This window comes from Asterias amurensis, chromosome 4 (assembly GCF_032118995.1).
Source record: "Asterias amurensis chromosome 4, ASM3211899v1".
Lineage (NCBI taxonomy): Eukaryota > Metazoa > Echinodermata > Asteroidea > Forcipulatida > Asteriidae > Asterias > Asterias amurensis.
The window spans coordinates 11916717-11936478 of NC_092651.1; the positions used below are offsets into that span (position 1 = coordinate 11916717).

A 19762-nucleotide genomic window follows, 5' to 3' on the forward strand; every position below is an offset into this window, starting at 1 on the left:
ACAGCTGAAGATCCCTAGGTGATAAATAAGTGTTTTACAGGATTTAGAAATGATTTGTTAATTGCGAAATTGGTGAGGAGACTTTCCTCCTGCAGTGGAGTGAAAAAGGCTCCAAGAAGAGGAATGACTTTTTTGCAGGATTTGACAGGAAATGTGCAGTAACAACTGTTGCTAGATTTATTTGAGTGTTAGATTTCTTGCTGTGTATATTTGATTTATTGCTGTTATAGATTTTGTGTGTGTGATCTTGCCTTTGTCATAACTTGCATCCCACAGGAACATATTTGTCCTGCTGTAATTTTGTGTGTGGAAAGTTCTTCAAGTTTTTGATATTATATGTTCTGATCTGTAACTATTTATCTTGCTGTAACTTTCTGTGGAAAGCTCTTCAGTTTTCTGATATTACCGCAAATATGCATGTTTTGATCGTAACACAAGCACAGATTTGCTGTAAACCTGTTTGATGTTTCTTGTAAATCACTGATGCCCTTTCTTATATAGTATGAAGAAACTATATTGTAAGAGAAACATATGCAATGAAGTGAAAGTTTATTGACAATGTTTTTACGACGTGGTCTGTTTACTGCGGCCAGCCACCAACCCGGTCATTATCACGCAGTAAAGACCAGATTTTTAAATATTCTTTTCTTATATAGTAGGAAGAAACTGTATATTATGTAGGAGAAACATTTCTGCAGTATGCAATGTAGTGAAAGTTTATTGATAATGTTTTTGCGACGTGGTCCGTTTACTGCGGCCAGCCACCAACCTGGTCATTATCACACAGTAAAGACCAGATTCCCTTAGTTTTCTGTTCTTATATAGTAGGAAAAAAACTATATAATGTAGGAAAAACTTTTTTGCAGTATGCAATGAAGTGAACGTTTATTGATAATGTTCCTTGTAAACCACTGATGCCCTTCTTAATTTGGTCACGACTCATCCAAGACGGATGGTGCCGCGAGACAGATGCTATCCATCAAAAACTCTCTGCTCGATGCATCTAGGGCGGTAGTGGCAATATTGAGTGTTGTGTCCAAACAACACAGCGTGAGTTTGTCCGCCGGGCAAAGACGAGGACCAGTGAAGATTCTCGTCCCGAGTGGTCTTGGTTGTCGAGTTCATTTGCTACCTGCTGCTACAAAGGGGAAAACTAATTTACCAATCTACATGTAGTACACATCAATCATACAGCTATCATTTATTTTCTCAGAGTTCTACATTTGGAGCTGGTATATTTGTGACAACCCTGTATTTCTGTTCAGGGTCTTTTTTTAGCTGTTTCGAAACACAGCGCAGCGAAACAGCTCTTGTTTTTGTTTAAGTTTTTATTATATTTTATTGTTTTGATTTGTCTGGTTTAGAAATTACATTTTATAAGTGCTGATTTGCAATGTTCCTAAAGAGCAATTGCAATGAAACTTTCAGGGATGAAAGGTATTGGTGCAATGATCATTACGAAACAAGGATGTCATTATGACATCATCACAAGTCACATGAAGTCGTCTTAAAGGTGTTGTGTTTTGTGGAAAAATTTGAAAATTTTATTAACGAAACAGCTCTGTCTAGTTTTACTTTGTTTTATGTTTCGTGCTGCCCATGGAGGCTCCTGCATTTTGCCCCATATAAATGTATCGTGTAATTATTAACAGTAGACCGGTGACAAAACTTGTGAGACAATCAGCAGATCTGGTTAGCTAGTCACTGCAGGTGTGTTGTTAATTCTTGATCAAGCTTGGATGAACTAAACAAAATTTACTGTCATGAAATTTAAGTGCGAGTTTTGTTGTGGCGATGCTCTATTTGTCTTTCTATCTACTATCTAGCCATGTCATTCAACTGCAGAAAGAAGGCCTCTAGGCTCTTCGTCACCATTCCACCTTGATCTTGCTTGTGCTTATCAATTATCGTCATAAATAATAATGATATTTTTTCCTACTTAAGTCTGATTTCCTTTTTTTTTCTTTGGGGGGGGGGGGGGGGTCTTTGGAAAAAAGAAAAGAAAATGTGAGTAACTAGCTCGACACGTCCATCAAAGCCTACACGAGTAGGTCAGCCCTTGTACTTGATAAAATATTCTTTTTTCCATAAATAAAACATCATGCCTCCATAAAGAACAGACTTTTTACATTCTTTCATTTTGCCATCCTCTTAGGATGAGTTTATATTCTCATCGACAAATCGTAATAATTCTCATGTTACATCAAGCTTTTTCTATTATTTCATTTTTGTGTACTCATAGAATGAACTCATCTTCACTGCGCATTGTACAACTAAAAAATACACAGTCAGTTGTAGTTGAACATGTACCATGCTTTGGTTTACAGTTGGCATTTACAAGAATTATACTTTTCCTTCTTAAGTCTGACTGACTTAAAGGAACACGTTGCCTTGGATCGGTCGAGTTGGTCTTTGAAAAGCGTTTGTAACCGTTTGTTATAAAATGCATATGGTTAAAAAGATGTTTAAAAAGTAGAATACAATGATCCACACACATTTGCCTCAAAATTGCGTGGTTTTCCTTTCACTTTACGAACTCACACGGTCGGCCGTTTATGCGAGTCAAAAATTTGACTCCCATAAATGGCGGACCGTGTTTGTCGACGAGGTAAAAGGAAAACCACGCAATTTCGAGTGATACGTGTGTGGATCATTATATTCTACTTTTAAAATATCTTTCTAATCATATGCATTTTATAACAAACGGTTACAAACGCTTTTCAAAGACCAACTCGGCCGATCCAAGGCAACGTGTTCCTTTAAGTCGGAGTAAACAGCTTGAAATGTCCATCTACATGTATGTATGGTCGACCTGTGTACTCAGTAAAATATTCCTACTATGATCCATGCTTTGGTTTATAGTTTGCATCACAAGAAGTTTGACCTGAAGGCTTTGCTTTCTGAAGGTTTTCCCTTGTCAATCTAACCCGTAGAATAATCTTGTAATGTAAGGTACCGTTTAAAGGCAGTGGACACTATTGGTTATTACTCAAAATAATTATTCGCACAAAACCTTTACTTGGTAACGAGTTATCGGGAGAGGTTGATACAAAACATTGTGAGAAACAGCTCCCTCTGAAGTAGCATAGTTTTTGAGAAAGAGTTAATTTCTCACTCAAATTAAATACTCCAAACACACAAAGTGGAGCAACAAGGTTTTTTTTTCTTTGCTATAATTCTCTTGCAAATTTGATGATCAAAATGTTCACAGGTTTGTTATTTTATGCATGAAAAATTGTTGGGACAAACCAGGTGAGAATACTGGTCTCTGACAATTATTAAACTTGACGTCCAGTACCTTTAAGTAAGGTCTTCAAGGTGCTGGCAAATCATGCAGAAAAAACAAAGGCTGCTGACAAATCATGCACAAAAAACAAAGGTTGCTGACTAAATCATGTATAAATAACAAGGGCTAGTAAACAGGGCTGATCAATTTGAAGAGCTTTGCAGGACGAAGGCGGATGTTTGGTTATAAAATACCAGGCCTTGAGTTTCGTTCTTGATGGGGCACAGTTTTTCCCTTCTAGTAAGAGGCACTTCTATTTGGGAAAATAAATATTTGTATTTGAACTTTACAGAGGGGCACAGGGCACAAAAGCATGGGGCACCACGGCAATTGCTGTGGGTGCCATCGGGTATTTTGAGGCCTGAAGACGGTACACAGTGTAACAACCTTGGACAGATTTTGCTAAGTTGTTTGCCGGTCAGTTTTCAGTTGGAGACTCAGCTAATGAAATTCAACAACAACAACAAAATTCTACCTAGTTTTGAAAACAGTCTGATAGTGTAAGCATGTACATAGTACCCTATAGAGTCTGTAACCCCTTTGAGATTTTACAATCAATGAGGTTTCACCTTCTAGACTGAGATAGGAACTAAGTCCCACTGTATCCTATTAGGCTTTACCGAATTGTACATGGACCAATTTCCAATATACCCTAATGCATTTATGGTGATGTAGAGAATCTTGCAATCCATGTTGATCGGGTACATGCAACGCTCAAGAGGTTCCAAAGGCTTCATTCGTCAGTCCACTATAAACCTGGTTCTTTGTTTATGAAAGTACATCAATCTTCTTTAAAGGCAGTGGACACTATTGGTAATTACTCAAAATAATTATTAGCATAAAACCTAACTTGGTAGCGAGTAATGGGGAGAGGTTGGTAGTATAAAACATTGTGAGACACGGCTCCTTCAGAAGTGGAGTAGTTTTCGAGAAAGAGGCAATTTTCCACGAATTTGATTTCGAGACCTCAAGTTTAGAATTTGAGGTCTCGAAATTAACCATGTAAACGCACACAACTTTGTGTGACAAGTGTTTTTTCTTTCATAGTTATCTCGCAACTCCGATGACCAATCGAGCTCAAATTTTCACAGGTTTGTTATTTTATGCATATGTTGAGGTACACCAAGTGAGAAGACTGGTCTTTGACATTTACCAATAGTGTCCACTAGTCCACTGGCTTTAAATGGTAATACCCAGGAGGTTCGGAGAGCTCCATCCTTACATATCAAAGGAAGACCAAGACTTTAATACTTCCCTATTGGTTGCTGTCAATTGAGCCACTGTGTGAAATTCTCTGAAATGCAACACCTTTTTGTTTCAGAGGCTCCATTTTATAGCCCATTGGGAGACCCCCACAACAACTTCCCACTTCTTGGAGTACAGAATCTGTAAACCTTAGATAATGTAACACCCAAGAGGAATTCAGGGACTTCCCCCTCTAGTTCACGGGAAGACCAAGGCCTGTAGCTCTTTGTTTGTTGGTGATGTATAGAGTCTTTAAAGCTTCTGAAATGCAACACTTTGTTGTTTCAGAGGCTCCATCCCGTAACCCAATGGGAGATTCCACACAAACTGCCCAAGTTCTCAGGAATATAGAATCTCTAAACCTCTGATAATTTAACACCAAAGAGGGTTTCAGGGACTTCCCCATTTAGACCAAGGAAGGACCAAGGCCCACTATTTTGTAGCTCTTTTGTTTATGGTCATGTAAAGACTCTGTAAAGCCCCTGAAATGCATCACCTTTTTGTTGCAGAGGCTCCATCCTGTATAGTATTAGCTCAATTGGAGACACTCATGCCAACTGCCCAAGTTCTTGGAGTACAGAATCTGTAAACCTCTGATACTGAAACACCCAGGAGAGTTTCAGGGACTTCCCCCTCCCGACTACTAGGGACAACCAAGGCCCACTATTTTGTAGCTCTTTTGTTTGTGGTGATGTATAGAGTTTGTAAATCCTCTGAAATCTGAAATGCAACACCTATTTGTTTCAGAGGCTTCATCCTGTATAGAAGTAGCCCAATGGGAGACCCCACACTAACCGCCATAGTTCTTGGGAGTATCCGTAAACCTCTAAAAATGAAACACCCAAGAGGAATTCAGGGACTTCCCCCTCTAGACCAAGGGAAGACCATGCAAGGCCCAGCTCTTTGTTTTGTTCGTGATGTATAGACTCTGTAAATCCCTTTGAAATGTAGCACCCCCACGTAGTGAGTTCCACTGGGCTTTTGTTCCTTTGCACTGCTCCGTGCTTAGACTAAGGGGAAATCCCAGGACGGCCTGGCCTGTACACCGGTTTCGGGGGCTGTCGAGTCACGCTCCCGACATATAGAGCTCTTTCACATTGTGTAACAGTAAATACCCAAGTGTGTGCACACAGTTTTTCATGATGAAACTGGACTTGCGTCACTGCACAATACCTGCAGAGCCCTCTCTTTGTAAATGAATCTCATGGGTTCCGAAAAATTTACTCCGTGGTAGTAGAATATAAAGCAAGACAAGTTCTCAACAGAGCAAACTCTACCTGGCAAGTACATACACACATGGTGTTACTGCAAGCCAAATATATATTGATATCTCACCATGCAATGTCTCGAAATATATATATATTAGCATGGTAGTAAAAAATGTATGCGTTTTTTCATGCCCGGAGTAGGCCTAAATGCTTGATGATGAATGTGACACTAACTGTCAAACTATTTTTATCGTGTGGTCTAGTGGTTGTGGCTGATTTAACTTTACATATTGTATACACATTTATGCTATTATGACAAAGTGGTTTGACAGTGTAAAATGCCGGTAATCAGCTGATATATAGCTAAACTAGTTAATTATAAAACCAGCTCTGGTTTACTAGTGACTGATTTCAATCTATACTGACTTAAATTCCTATAACCAATACACATGATTGACCATAAACTAATGGGTACTTATAATCTTTGTTAAAGCCATTATACACTTTCGGTAAACAGTATTGTCCAAGTCCCACACTTCATGTATCACGACTTATATTATATAGAAAATAAAAAAAACTATGAAAATTTAGGCTCAATCGGTCATCGGAGTAGGGAGAAAATAACGGGACTACCCACCCTTGTTTCGCCGTGTCATGACATGTGTTTACTATAAATCCGTAATTCTCGTTGTCGAGAATTGATAATTGTTTTAATGTTTTCTCAAAAATTAAAGCATTTCATGGAACAATATTACAAGAGAATTCTTTCACCATTACCTTCTGTAAACCCCGTAAATTATTTGTAAATCTGTGAACTTTTTTGTTTTTGTCTGTACCGAAAGTGTATAATGGCTTTAATGTCCCTAACCAAATTTCACTAAAGAATGAATAAGTAGTTTATAACCAGTACACCCACCGAACTGAAGTAACTATGTGGTTACTGGTTTTCAACCCCAAACTGCAATGACCATAATCACTTAGGCCTAAGCAATCAGCTAATGAAACCATTTGATTAGTTAGAATACCAGTGCTGGTTTGTTTTTTGAACACTCGAATTCTAATCCAGCAACCCATCTGTCATCTCCAGTGGGAAATTGGTTTGTTAAAAATATTTCAAAAATCCTGCCAATAGGCCAAATTGAATTTGAACTATATAATTAATGATATTCAAACAACTTGTTTAGAAATTCTGTTTATTCACCGACTGTTTCCTTGCACGGGGTTGACATATAAAGGGCGTTAAAATTGTTCTTCTATAGCACCAGCAGAAAGATCATGGGCCTACGGTTGGTTCCGGTCAGTCGTGGACTGGATCTAGCTTGGTTGAGAGGCGTTGTGGTTTGGCTGTCATTGACCCAGCTAGTTGAACCTGCTCTATGATTCAGTTTTAATGTCTTCAGGGAAATGTTGTGCCCTGATACTTTTTATCTACTCGCTCGACTGAGCCCACATCCCCCGTGTCCTACACCCCCCGCCCCCCCAATTTTTTTTATTAAACCAAAGGCATCAGAAAGAGGGAATGTATCAGTCTAACCATGTCAGCAGATGCTAGCAGACAGATAACAGACGACATAGTGGAACGACAAAAAAATTCTTTGCTGTGCAGTAATACCGAATGGCCACCGGCGCTTTCTTACCATGGCACCACTGCCTGTCTGGTACCCCGAGGCCCTGGCTATACCTTCACCACTGGTGCACAATATGCCACCTGTCTTTTTTCCCCAAGCCTTTAGGGGTGGTGCGAATAACCCCGTACACCGGAGTCCGATGCGTTGATCATTAAGGTCTTAAATTCTTGCCCAGGGAATGCAGGCAGCCGCTAAAGTTTATTTTTTTTCGCTTCGATGTTTCGTCCGATACTTTCAACTTGACGGGGAGAGAGGATCAGGTTGAAATGAAAAAGCAAGTCAAGTGAAACATTGGATAAGAAGAGTTAGAAGGAAGTGTCTGAGTACGATTGATTGTTGGAGTAGACAGCGGTAGTGTGTACATGTGGGGGTTTTTCAACCAGATCTAACAAACTAAAGGGACAGCCGTCGATTTCACCAAACTCTTTCTAACTTAGGATTCATTTTAGGACTTAGGACGGGTTCAGTTCCGTATCCAAATACGTTGGACGAATTGAACCCATCCTAAGTTAGGACAGGTTACTCGTCCTAACTCGAGATTGGATTGATCCTAGCGATTTGTGAAATCGGCTGCTGGACTTGTAAACAACCATGAGCAGGCATTTCAGACTTCCTCTTTTCAGCTGATTTCCTCTTTTTTGGTTTTGACTTTCCTCTTTTTTTTTCTTCACTTCTTGTGTACAAAAGTACAGGAATAGATTATCTTTTCCTCTTTTTTTCTTGTCCAGTTTTCTCTTTTCCTTTTTTTTTTTGATGGTTACTCACATGCCTACATGAGTCAGAGTGATCGCACGTCGCATGGCTGTTTTTGCAGTGAATGTTTCGCAGAAGTTGAACACAGTTCGTTGCGAATTTGTGACGGCAAAATTTGTATCACATTCGCATTTGCAGGAAGTTTGAATCCCAGTGTGTGAGAACAAATAGAGGGCACCAAGAGAGAACTGAGAAAATGTAGATTTGTGCAAAGCTACAATACCAAAAGTACATTTTTTGTTATTTCCTGGGCCATGTATGTTGGATCGTACAAGGTCACTTTTCAAATTCTACTCATGTACATGGTGCTACATGTACCTCAAACCTTACTGCAAATCTTACAGATTGGATCTCCACCATGCAAAATTCCAAATTCTACTCATGTACATGGTATTACTGCAAACCTTACTAGGTTGTAGCTACACCATGCAAAGTTCCTAGCTCTACCCATGTACATGGTGTTTTGCACACTGTATTGTATAGACTAGACTGTATTCCCGCATTGCAGTGTCCAAAAACCCACTTATTTAAATGCTAAGATGTGTATTTGAAATTAATAACAAATAAATCCCTCCAAAATGGTCGGCAGATTGAACTGTAGTTTCAAGATGGGGGACTATTACCTAAGCAGGCAGGCCTAAACAGTCACAGTTTCTAGGGCACAGTAATCAGCCAATGTTGTTCACCTATCCAATTCGGCACAGATCTCAAACTGTTATGCATTGTCCTGTCTACGTACCCCTAGAGGGCACTATTTCCGAAAGCATTGTCATCTCAACGATTATCAGACTTTCTCAAAGCAGAGAGATAAATCGCAATTTGAAACGGCGTGAAATTGGAGCACAAAACTTGTCGCAATAAATTCTTGCAGTTGTTCTCTAGACAAGCGTGTTCGTAGAACCTGTAGGGTCAGAAGTTGGCTTTGGGAAGCGTAAATCGTTGTTAACTCCGGCCGTAGACAGGGCACTAAACCAGTCTGCTGTCCCCTCAGGGGACTAGACACAGATTTATTTATCGCTGGGCTTCACTTCAAATTATCGATACGCCAATGTGAACCTCTTCCCCCATTCATCGCGTCCCATCAGAGACTTTGATCGGCAAAGGGAGGCTTTGATCTGAAATGGCATGATGTGATTTGGACACAGGACCTCCCTCCCTTCTTTCCCCAAGAGAAAGAACACTTTTTTTTTCCTTGAAGTGTTGTCCGATAATCAGATCAGGACATCTGGGAAAGATTGAGGCTTTGAATAATTAAGACATAGTGATTTTGTTCCTAGGGACTCGTCATTGTGGAGAGTCATTACAATAACGGAATCGTTTTTTTTCCTGGGACGGGCAGTTTAATGGAAAAAAGGAAATAAAATGCATGAAAAGGAATGTTGAATCATCAGTGTGCATATTCTGTAATAGTACAGCAGCACTGGAATTAGCTCTTAACTACGTTTTCGTAATAAGCGTGACACTTTTTTTTCCACAGAGCTCAGGGAAAGTACTGCTTCAGAGCCTTTTCAAACTGGGCCTATCTTGAATTCAGTCGTTATGCAAGTTTGTAATTTCCCAACAGATATTTCAACTGTTGTAAACATTGTACAGCAATCCCAAACTGTCTTAGTATGCACATAAATTTGCACAATTCATTAGCAAGCAAAACACATGCTGTACAACCATGAAACAAAGTATTTGTTTAAATCAGCAATAACAAAAATCTGTTGGTCAATACTCGCATGGGATATTTGCATATTATTTGATTTCTGGAGTAAAAAAAAAATAAATAAAAAGTCAATAAATAAAGAACGATATTACCTGCTGGTCTACAGTAAAGTACAATGTGAGTTTGTTTTGTTTGGCATGTTTGGTGTTCTGTTTTGTGTCCCTATTGTGGAATGTAGGCATCTTCCTTTGAAAAAGTGCAGTAACTGTAACCCTTGAGGGTACGTGTGTAGAGGTGCTTGTTCTTGTAATTGGAGGGGAAAAAAAAGAGCGATTTCTCCAATTCAGTGACCTCAATTTACTGTGTGTGGTTGTGGAGCGGGGAGGGGGGGTTCTCTTTTAAAAGACGGAGAGGGCTGTAAATAGTCCAGTGTTCTAGTGAATTCGTCTAGGTCTCGGGTTTAAATGTTGCTCAAGTTTTGTTTGTATTCAAATTTAATTATGAGCAGAGAACCGGTTAAAATAAGTAAGCCTACTTACATGTATGACTTTTTTTTTTTTTTTTTTTCTGTTATTAGTATGCTAATCAGTAAATAGTATGCAACAACAAAATTGTCCAAAATTAACCTCCAACAGAACATCTGGTGGATTTAAAACTGCATCAATATAAATGAATTGGAATATTGTATACATACATGTTACGGATCAGCTGAATTTCTGGTTCTTTATTTTACATCTGTGCCATGGAGGAAAAAAAAAAAAAAAAGATGCATTTGAAGGCAGAAATCTTTTGTAACAAAATAGGATGTCAAAATCGCAGAAATAGTTTGCTATATAGCACAGTTCAAATGAATTGCATGATAGGGCCATAATGATAGGTCCATAATAAGGATTTTTAGGCCTATACATGTAAGTCCATAATGATGACCATTTTGCCTGTAACAAGGTTTTTTTTGCCCTGTCTTAAGCCTGGTAGGTCAATAATGACAGGTCCACAGTGATAGGTCCATAATAATGATATTTATAGTTCCATAATGATGACCATTTTGCCTGTAACAAGTTTTTTTTGCCCTGTCTTAAGCCTGGTAGGTTAATAATGAAAGGTCCAAAATGATAGGTCGATAATAAGGATATTTATAGTTCCATAATGATGACCATTTTACCTGTAACAAGGTTTTTTGCCCTGTCTTAAGCCTGGTAGGTCAATAAGGAAAGGTCCAAAATGATAGGTCGATAATAAGGATATTTATAGTTCCATAATGATGACCATTTTGCCTGTAACAAGTTTTTTGCCCTGTCTTAAGCCTGGTAGGTCAATAATGAAAGGTCCAAAATGATAGGTCGATAATAAGGATATTTATAGTTCCATAATGATGACCATTTTGCACATCACTCGGTTTATTGCATGTCTTCAGGAATGACATGCAGATGCCCTCCATGGTTATAATACGCAGTCCTCAGTTCCAATTAGCTTCCATTAGTTTTGATCGATGGCATTTTCCAGGACAAAGTCACTGTGATTATTACCCTCATCTAAACTTTGTATAATATACCCCGGCATGGTTCAATTCCACAATATCCTTCTGCCCCACATTGCAAGCCCCTCTATGCATAATATTTACAGTTAGAGTCATCGAAGTAGCACTATATCTTGGTCGATTGGAGATGATATTTTTTGGTGGGCCTGGTTTGTTTTACGACTTTACCCTGGATGATTTTGGGCCCATCTCTATAATTGCGAAAATAAACCGACAGATCGTAAATCAGAATCTTGTTAGATCTGGACCGTGGCGCCTTGGGGAAAGGGAGGGGGGGGGGGGGGTTGGGTGATTGTTTCAAGGAATTCATCGTAAACAGGAGCTTCTTATATGTAATTGGGATCGGTGATAATTCATCCTATGTAAATATTAGGTAGGACAATTTAGGATAAATAGTACAATTCTTCCTGCGGGTGACGTTTCAGGAAGAAGTGGGTCGATGATATGAAGACATTCATTATCATCATTCATTATTACTTAGTCCATGTTGATAAGAGTGGATCAACATGCTTGAGGTCTACATTGTATGTGCTGCATCTGCAATTTCTGAGAACTCTACTGTAATTTTTTCTGATGTCTCAGATTTTATGATTATTCACAGCCGCGACACTTGTGTCCTTAAGCAAGACACTTGACCATTGCTTTGTCCCTCGGATGGGACGTAAAGCCCTTGGTCCCATGTGTTGTGTTACACATGTAAAAGAACCCTGTGCACTTATCGAAAAAGAGAAGAGGTTTGCCCCGGTGTTCCTGGCTGTGGCTGCTGGATGCGCCGTAGCACCTTGTAAACCCTTATTTAAGGTGCTAAATAATTGGGTCTCCGAATTCATCACTGTAGTAACCTTACTTTCTGGAAGTACTCAGCGCCTCGAGTACCTTGGTTGGTAGATACTTTGATATTATATTGTTTTATTAGTATTCAATCTGTTCAATGGCTGCAGTACCTGCTGTTAAATGTAGGATTGGAACTGCCTCTAGCTACTTGGCAATATCAGTGGTCTTATTGGTAAGACACTGCTCTAGAATTGCAAAGGTTGTGGGTTTGAATCCCACCCGAGTAATATGTGCTGTATCTTCAATTTCTGTGAACTCCCTGTAAATTTCTCATGTCCGAGATATTGTGACTATTCAATTAGTGTTTTTACTTATTTATTTATTTTCTGTGTTACTGTAGTTCCCCTGAACAACTGCTTATTTTCCCCCAATTTAGCCCCTGGCTACCATTGGGTCATTATTTGATAACAATGCTCAGCTCATTGTGCTTTACCTTGTAGAAACTTGGAAATTCAATGGTTTAGGATTTAATAAACGCTACTAAAACTTCTTGGTTGGGGGCAAGTTAAACACAGAGTTTTATTAGCCGGGTTGGCTACTTAACAAAAAGCTTATTAAAGAGCAAGGCCTAAACCCTCTGTAAGACTGAGAGTAAGAGGTTACTCACTGGTCACAACCTGGTCCCCTTGTACCTAAATTCAGAGTTTTATTAGCCCGGTTGGCTACTTAAAGTAACATTACAGAATTGTTTTTGCTAACAAAACAGTTGCTGGCAGTGTAAGCACTTTATGTAATCCCCCATAAACTAACCTAGACTAACCTGTTCGAGATCAATCGGTCATCTGGGTCACGAGAGAATAGTGAAAACCTCTTACACATTTGCATTGCATTGATGCCAAAATAAAAATGAATAAAACGCTCACTGAGCGATAAACTCCAAACACGCAGTTAGATTATTTATTTCTCATCTGCGACATTTCAGAGAGAAATATTTTAAGGGATGTTTTCAACTATGATCATCATTAGACCGTGTAAATTTTTTGTAAATCTGTGATCTTCACGATTTTTGTTTCTTACCAATTCTGTAACCTTCCTTTAACTAAAAGCTTATTAAATAGTAAGGCCTAAACCCTCTGTAAGACTGAGAGTAAAAGGTTACTCACTGGTCACAACGTAGTCCCCTTGTACTTTCCCAGGCAATTAAAGGACATCACACACATGCGGTTTCTTCCAACATGATCTATCATAGCGAAGCCCCTGTCAATCATCGATGGGCTAATCCCTGACTTCACATCTGCACAATCTATCAATTTGTCCTCAAATTTCTTTCCCCAAACCAAGACAACTTAAACTTAAATTTCTTCTTACTGCTTCCTTTAACGGGAAAAGCAATAAACTCCCCTGTTGTTGCCCAAAGGGAGAAAAACAAAACACAGGGTGAAACCGTCAGAACTATTTGTCCAATTACATGTACTTTTGTTCGAAATTACTTTCTCCCCCCACGCGATCCTACAGTTGTACCTGACTGTGTCTGAGAGATATTGTGTTACAGGTTATCTCTTCTAGCATGATCTCATCTGAAATGCTTTTATAAGAGAAGACTTTCAGTTGTGCAATTGAACTTCTTTATCACTGTGTGTATGGATGTGTTGTGCCTAGTTTGTGATGTAGCTACCCTTGCTGTGAAGACCACTCATTTTTTTGAGTTTTGGTAAAAAGACTCTGGACACTATTGGTAATTGTCAAAGACACGTCTTCTCACTTGGTGTATCTAAACATACATGTATGCTCAAAATAACAAACCTGTGAAAATTTGAGCTCAATCGGTCGTCGAAGTTGCGAGATAATAATGAAAGAAAAAAAACACCCTTGTCACACGAAGATGTGTCCTTTCAGATGCTTGATTTTGATACCTCAAACTCTAAATCTGAGGTGTCGAAATCAAATCCATGGAAAACTACTTCACTTCAGAGGGGGCTGTTTCTCAAAATGTTTTATACCATCAACCTCTCCTCATTACTCGTTGCCAAGTAAGGTTTTATGCTAATAATTATTTTGAGTCATTACCAATAGTGTCCACTGCCTTTAAAAGATAGAATACTTATTGGTTTCATTCTCATCAATGAACTGTAGACCAATTAGCATTTCTTGCTAGTAGCCCAGTAGGGGTTCGAACCCCACATTCCAACACACATGCGTTTAAAGGTGGACTTTGTCTCTTGTAAAAGAAAATGCAGATATTTGGTCTAGAATCTACCACAGCCTGTTTCTGCTAAAGGCCCTGTCACACCTTGACGTTTTAGTCTGCGTATGCCGACGTATGAAAAATTTTCTGAAACGTTGGCATCAGTGAACTACAATGTATCGATGGATTTTTTGAGCGTATTCAAAGTGTATTCATAACGAGTTGGAGGTATGCATACCGTATTGGTAACTTACATGTACATAGAACGTTTACATAAAGAATGCTTAGCGTGTTGCAGGGGTTCACAACTTATGCATGTCCTACGATAGTCTAGCTATTGCCGTCAATCACATGTACACAACGTAGAAGCCTACACTGCACTTGACATTGTAATATCCTCATCTGCGAACCCAAATTGTATATACCGATTCCCATAAACGCTATATACGGTAGCTGTAAGTTGGAAACACGTTCAGTAAGTTCTGTGGTCGTCCGGGACACGGCAAACACGTTCATCAATGGTTCAAAGCACAATACTCATAGGTTAGAAATAAATTTTTGGTACAACTAATGAGCCACACGCTGGCATACATCGAGAATTTTTGTGCCTGCACAAAATTTCTCGATGACCTCGCCTTACAAGGAAGTATATCAGCATGTTTCAGCGTGCTCTTACCTTGTTCAAAACTTACCCGTAACTTATTCGACAGGGCCTTTAGCAATAAAGATTGATTCACAGTAGTCATGAATTGTTTCATACCGTTGTCAAGACAATGTATAATAATGAGTTGAAAGTCACAAAACATTAACGTCCAAAAAATTATTTTAAACTACCACTGTTTAGAGATAATAATCAAATATCTTATCTCCACCATGCAAAGTTTCAAATCCTACTAATCAAATATTGCTTGCTCAGGTAAAACAGGATTTAAAAAACTTGTGGTCAAAGTTTTTTTTTATCGCATAGTTGAGGCATAGTTGATCGCATAGTTGCGGGGTAATAATTTGGAGTGCTTTGAGACACTCGTTCGGGAATGAAAAAGCCCTATATAAAACTCAAAATATAATTATTATTATTATACCCTTTACTGTCCTGTAACAAAATACCACATACTTAGCAACTGTGCTTTCCTCATAGGATGGTTGAGGCATTTCCTTAACCATCATATGATAAAAAAAACACAAAATTAACTGTGTTCTTTTCTCCTAGGATGGTTGAGGCATTTCCTCAACCATCCTAGAAATAAAAAAAGACATACTAACTGATTTTTCTCCTAGGACGGTTGAGGCATTTCCTAAACCATCCTAGGAATAAAAAAAAACATGTTAATTGTGTTTGTTTTTCTCATAGGATGGTTTAGGCAATTCCTCAACCATCCTATGAATAATGAAGACATGTTAACAGTGTTTTTCCTCTTAGGATGGTTGGGGCATTTCCTCAACTTTCCTAAGTCTATTTATTTATTGTTTTCCCCCCTCTGAGGATGCTGGATAGGTTAGGCAACAGTAGGTGTTGTAGAGCATTTATTTAAATTCTGGAAAAAACCAATTAAGTAAGGAGGATTCCATTTTAGAGAATTGTCTGGAAACTGTACCAGTTTTGATTGAGTCAAGAATAATTGTCATATTTATGTGCCTTTTAAATCTGCCGATGTGTCGATCGGGATCAAATTGTCTCCCTTAAAAGCTTTTAATAGCCATCGGAAATTACAGTGGTGCAATGTTGTAGGATTTTTTTCCCATTGTGTTTTGCAACACATCATAGGTGCTAAAAAAAATTTAGAAAAAGAAACCAACAAAATTCCCGCCCTGAGACAATTATTTAGCATCTCACGTTTTCGCGAGTCTCCTGAAAACATTGATCTGTAATTCTCCCTTTTTGTTTTTTGAAAAGAAAAAAAACTTGACAATTACTGAAGCTGAATTTTCCACATGTAAATTATAATTTATCACATACATATTCAATTAATTCACAGTAAGTCGAGAATATTTGTGCATGCACACACAAAATTTCTCCACGACCTCGCTGTACATCGACGTATATCAGCGTTTTTCAGTGTGCTCTTATACAAAACTTATACAAAACTTACCCATAACCCTACCCATAACTTATTTGACGTTCGCTAGCGATTCGCCAAAATGTACATACATGTACGTCGGCATACGCTGGCTGAAAAATCAAGGTGTGACATGGCCTTTAGCAATGTGCTTAGCAAGTTTCTGTGTTCACAGGCTTTATAAGTTGGGCCCTGCTTCAGGGCACAAGACCACCTGACCGTCGATTTCAAACCCAGACCCGAGAACTTAGCTGACGACTCGACCAGGCCTCCCCTCTTGATAGGGGCTTTCATCTCATAGACTCGTGACAAATCCTCAATAAAAATAGAAACCCTTTATGGTTGTCTAAATAAAGCCTCCTAGTATTTAAATAAATACCAAGTTATACTTCACTGCAAGATTCATATCTGTGTGTTTGTAAAAGTTTATATCATTACACGTGTTGACATCCTCAGTGCTTTAATAAATCACGTTTCACCAGACACGGAATGTATGTCCCATTCTCTAATATCTCAATCTGATGATGGTGAATAGCTTGGAGCCTTCGGAGCTACTGCAGGGAGGGAAAAGCCACTGTGAAACTACTTGTCATTTCACCGATGTAGAACTGGAAACGATCTGTGGGTTAAGGCCAGTTAATAGTCGGTCACGCGACGAAAATGTTGACGCGTGATCCTAAAAAACACAGTTTTTAGTCATCGCTGAGGCATATAACCTTTTTTTTTTCATGATCGCAGCGTCAAGATTTCCATCGCACGACCATGGCACAACCGACTATAACATGGACTTTAGGCTAGCATCTGGGCCCATTTTCATAAAGCATGTAAGCACCAAAACTTGCTAAGCAGGGGAAGACTTTTCGCATAGCAAAATAATCCAACTGAACAAATGTTGTGCATGCGCGGAATGCTAGTATTGAGTAGCAAAATGATGATTTTTGAGTAGCAACTGACACATTTTGCATAGCAATTTGCCCTGCTATACAAGGGAAATTGTTCACTGCTAAGCACAAAATAGTATTGCTTAGAAGACGCAGGTTATCAGCCAAATTGACATTATGTTTGCATTTTTGTGGCTGGTGCCCCACTCAATTTTTGCTTAGCAAATAAATTTGCCAAGCAGTATTTTCTGCTGAATAACTTTACAAAAATGGGCCCTGATGTATTTTCATCTCCACGGTGGAGTTTTTAAAGTCCTGCAATTATTAAGTACTTAAAATTTTTATTTGTGTAAGTGTTTTGTTTCTTATGTCTGCCAGACTGGAAAAAGGGGAAACCATTTCAACTGACAAAACACAGAGAAAGTTCTAAATTGTTCCAGAATTCTTCTTCTTATTTTTTTTTTTTTTAAAACCCCACTGTAATTTTAAACCAGTTTTTAGAAACTGTTATTTCGTTCTGGAAAATAAAGCCATTTATCTGAATAAAAAAAACAAAGATAATAAAATAATGTACAAGGATACTCATTCTTGCAGTTTTGTCCTTGATCAATTTAAAACTGTCTGTTTGTTATATTTAAGTGCTCTATTCAATGGCCTTCTAATTTAAAACCCCTTTTAAAACTTTGTTTTAAGTCCTTGATTCATGGATAGCTTGATCCTACATGTACCCTCGAGTCTTCTTTGTTTGCCTGAACATTTTCCCAGTGGTCCCTTTAAATTGTTTGTGTATGATGCTTTTTTTTATTCAATATTTCAATCTAGATGTGCGTTTTATACTGTTTGTTCATTTTATCCTAGTTCAGCCCGCTGACTGCAATGAACAGACTTTATACTGAATCATTAAAATTATGTTATGTTTTTTTAAAAACTATTTAAAGGATTATAATGAATGTATCATCCTTTACAATTTGTTTCTTGACTAGAGGATTGGATCGAATGTACTCTTTTGATGACCCAAGTGTTATCCCTTTATGATATGTGTCTTGAAAACTAGACAATTGGAATATATGTATCATCCCTTGTTTTTTGAAAAGTAAAAGATTGGAATGAATGTACTCTCTAAAAACAAATGATCAATGTGCCATCCCTTTATGATGCATTTCTTGAAAAGTAAAGGAGTGGAATGAATGTACTCTTCCAAAAACCAATGAAGCACCACAATATGTTTTTCGAAAACTAGAGAATTAGATAGATTGGTCTTTAAAGCCATTGGACACTTTCGGAACAGAAAAACAATTTAAAAGTTCACAGATTTACAAATAACTTACAGGGTTTACAGAAGGTAATGGCGAAATGCTCTACTTTTGTGAGAAAACATTAAAACGAGAATTACGGAATTATTTTAAACACATGTCATGACATGGCGAATGTGCGGAAACAAGTGTGGGTTTTCCCGTTATTTTCTCCTAACTCCGATGACCGATTGAGCCTAAATTTTCACAGGTGTGTTATTTTATATGTAAGTTGTGATACACGAAGTGTGGGCCTTGGACAATACTATTTACTGAAAGTGTCCAATGGCTTTAACAAACCAGCATCCTTTGTTATGATATTTTTGGTTAAAAACATGAAGATTGGAATGAATGTACGCATCCCCTAACCAATGATATTATATGTTTGTTGATAACACGAGGATTGGGATAATGTGCTCTTTCAAAAACTATGTACGATCCATTTCAGATACATGTATGTTCCTTGAAAAGTAAAGGAGTTGAATGAATGTACTCTTTCAACAAGAAAATGATGTGAATACCATCCCGTCATGATATGTTTCTTGAAAACTAGAGGATTGTAATGAATGTACTCTAACTTCCAATAACCGATGACATACATGTACCACCCCTGATTATAAACCTTGTCAGAAACATTGTTTTCTTTCAGTACTCATTGGATGGGAAGTTTTAGGAACCTTAAAATCAGTGTTGAAGCAATGGTGGGATATGTTTGCCCAGCAAATGTCACAGAAAAAGAACACAGTTAAAAGGCCATTCAACTTGTTGCATGGCCCCATATAACAGGAACAGTTTGGAAACCTGGCCTAACTTTAACAATAATGGCCTCATAATTTTAAACATAAACAATTTGTTGATCCGCTCGACCTTAGTGGACTTCGAAAAAAAAAAAGATTTATTGCACACCACTTAAATTGGTCTAGATACAACCCTGCTTATGATATCCAAAGATATTTTTGACGTTTCGACCCTACCAGAGTCTTTGTCGATATCCAAACAAACCCTTTAACTTTTTTACGTTTCATCACAACATTCCTTTCTTCCTTTAAGAAGTCCTGATATAATCAACAAAGAAAGCTACACACTGTGAGTGAAGACATCATTAAACCAAAATGCCATACATTAAGATGCGCTTTCTAGCTCTCTCTTTCTCTTCCAAAATGAGCTTTTTGTTTCACACACAGGTTTTGCAAATTTCCGTTTATTAAATCGTTGCGGTACCCGCTGCTAAACATAGGATTCAAACTGCCTCTAGCTACCAGGCA

General features: G+C 38.2%; 1 protein-coding gene across 1 annotated transcript in view; it reads left to right on the forward strand.

The window, feature by feature from the left end:
* Positions 1-19762, forward strand: part of LOC139936035 (TBC1 domain family member 19-like) — a 238102-nt gene that overhangs the window by 32161 nt on the left and 186179 nt on the right. The window lies entirely within an intron of this gene.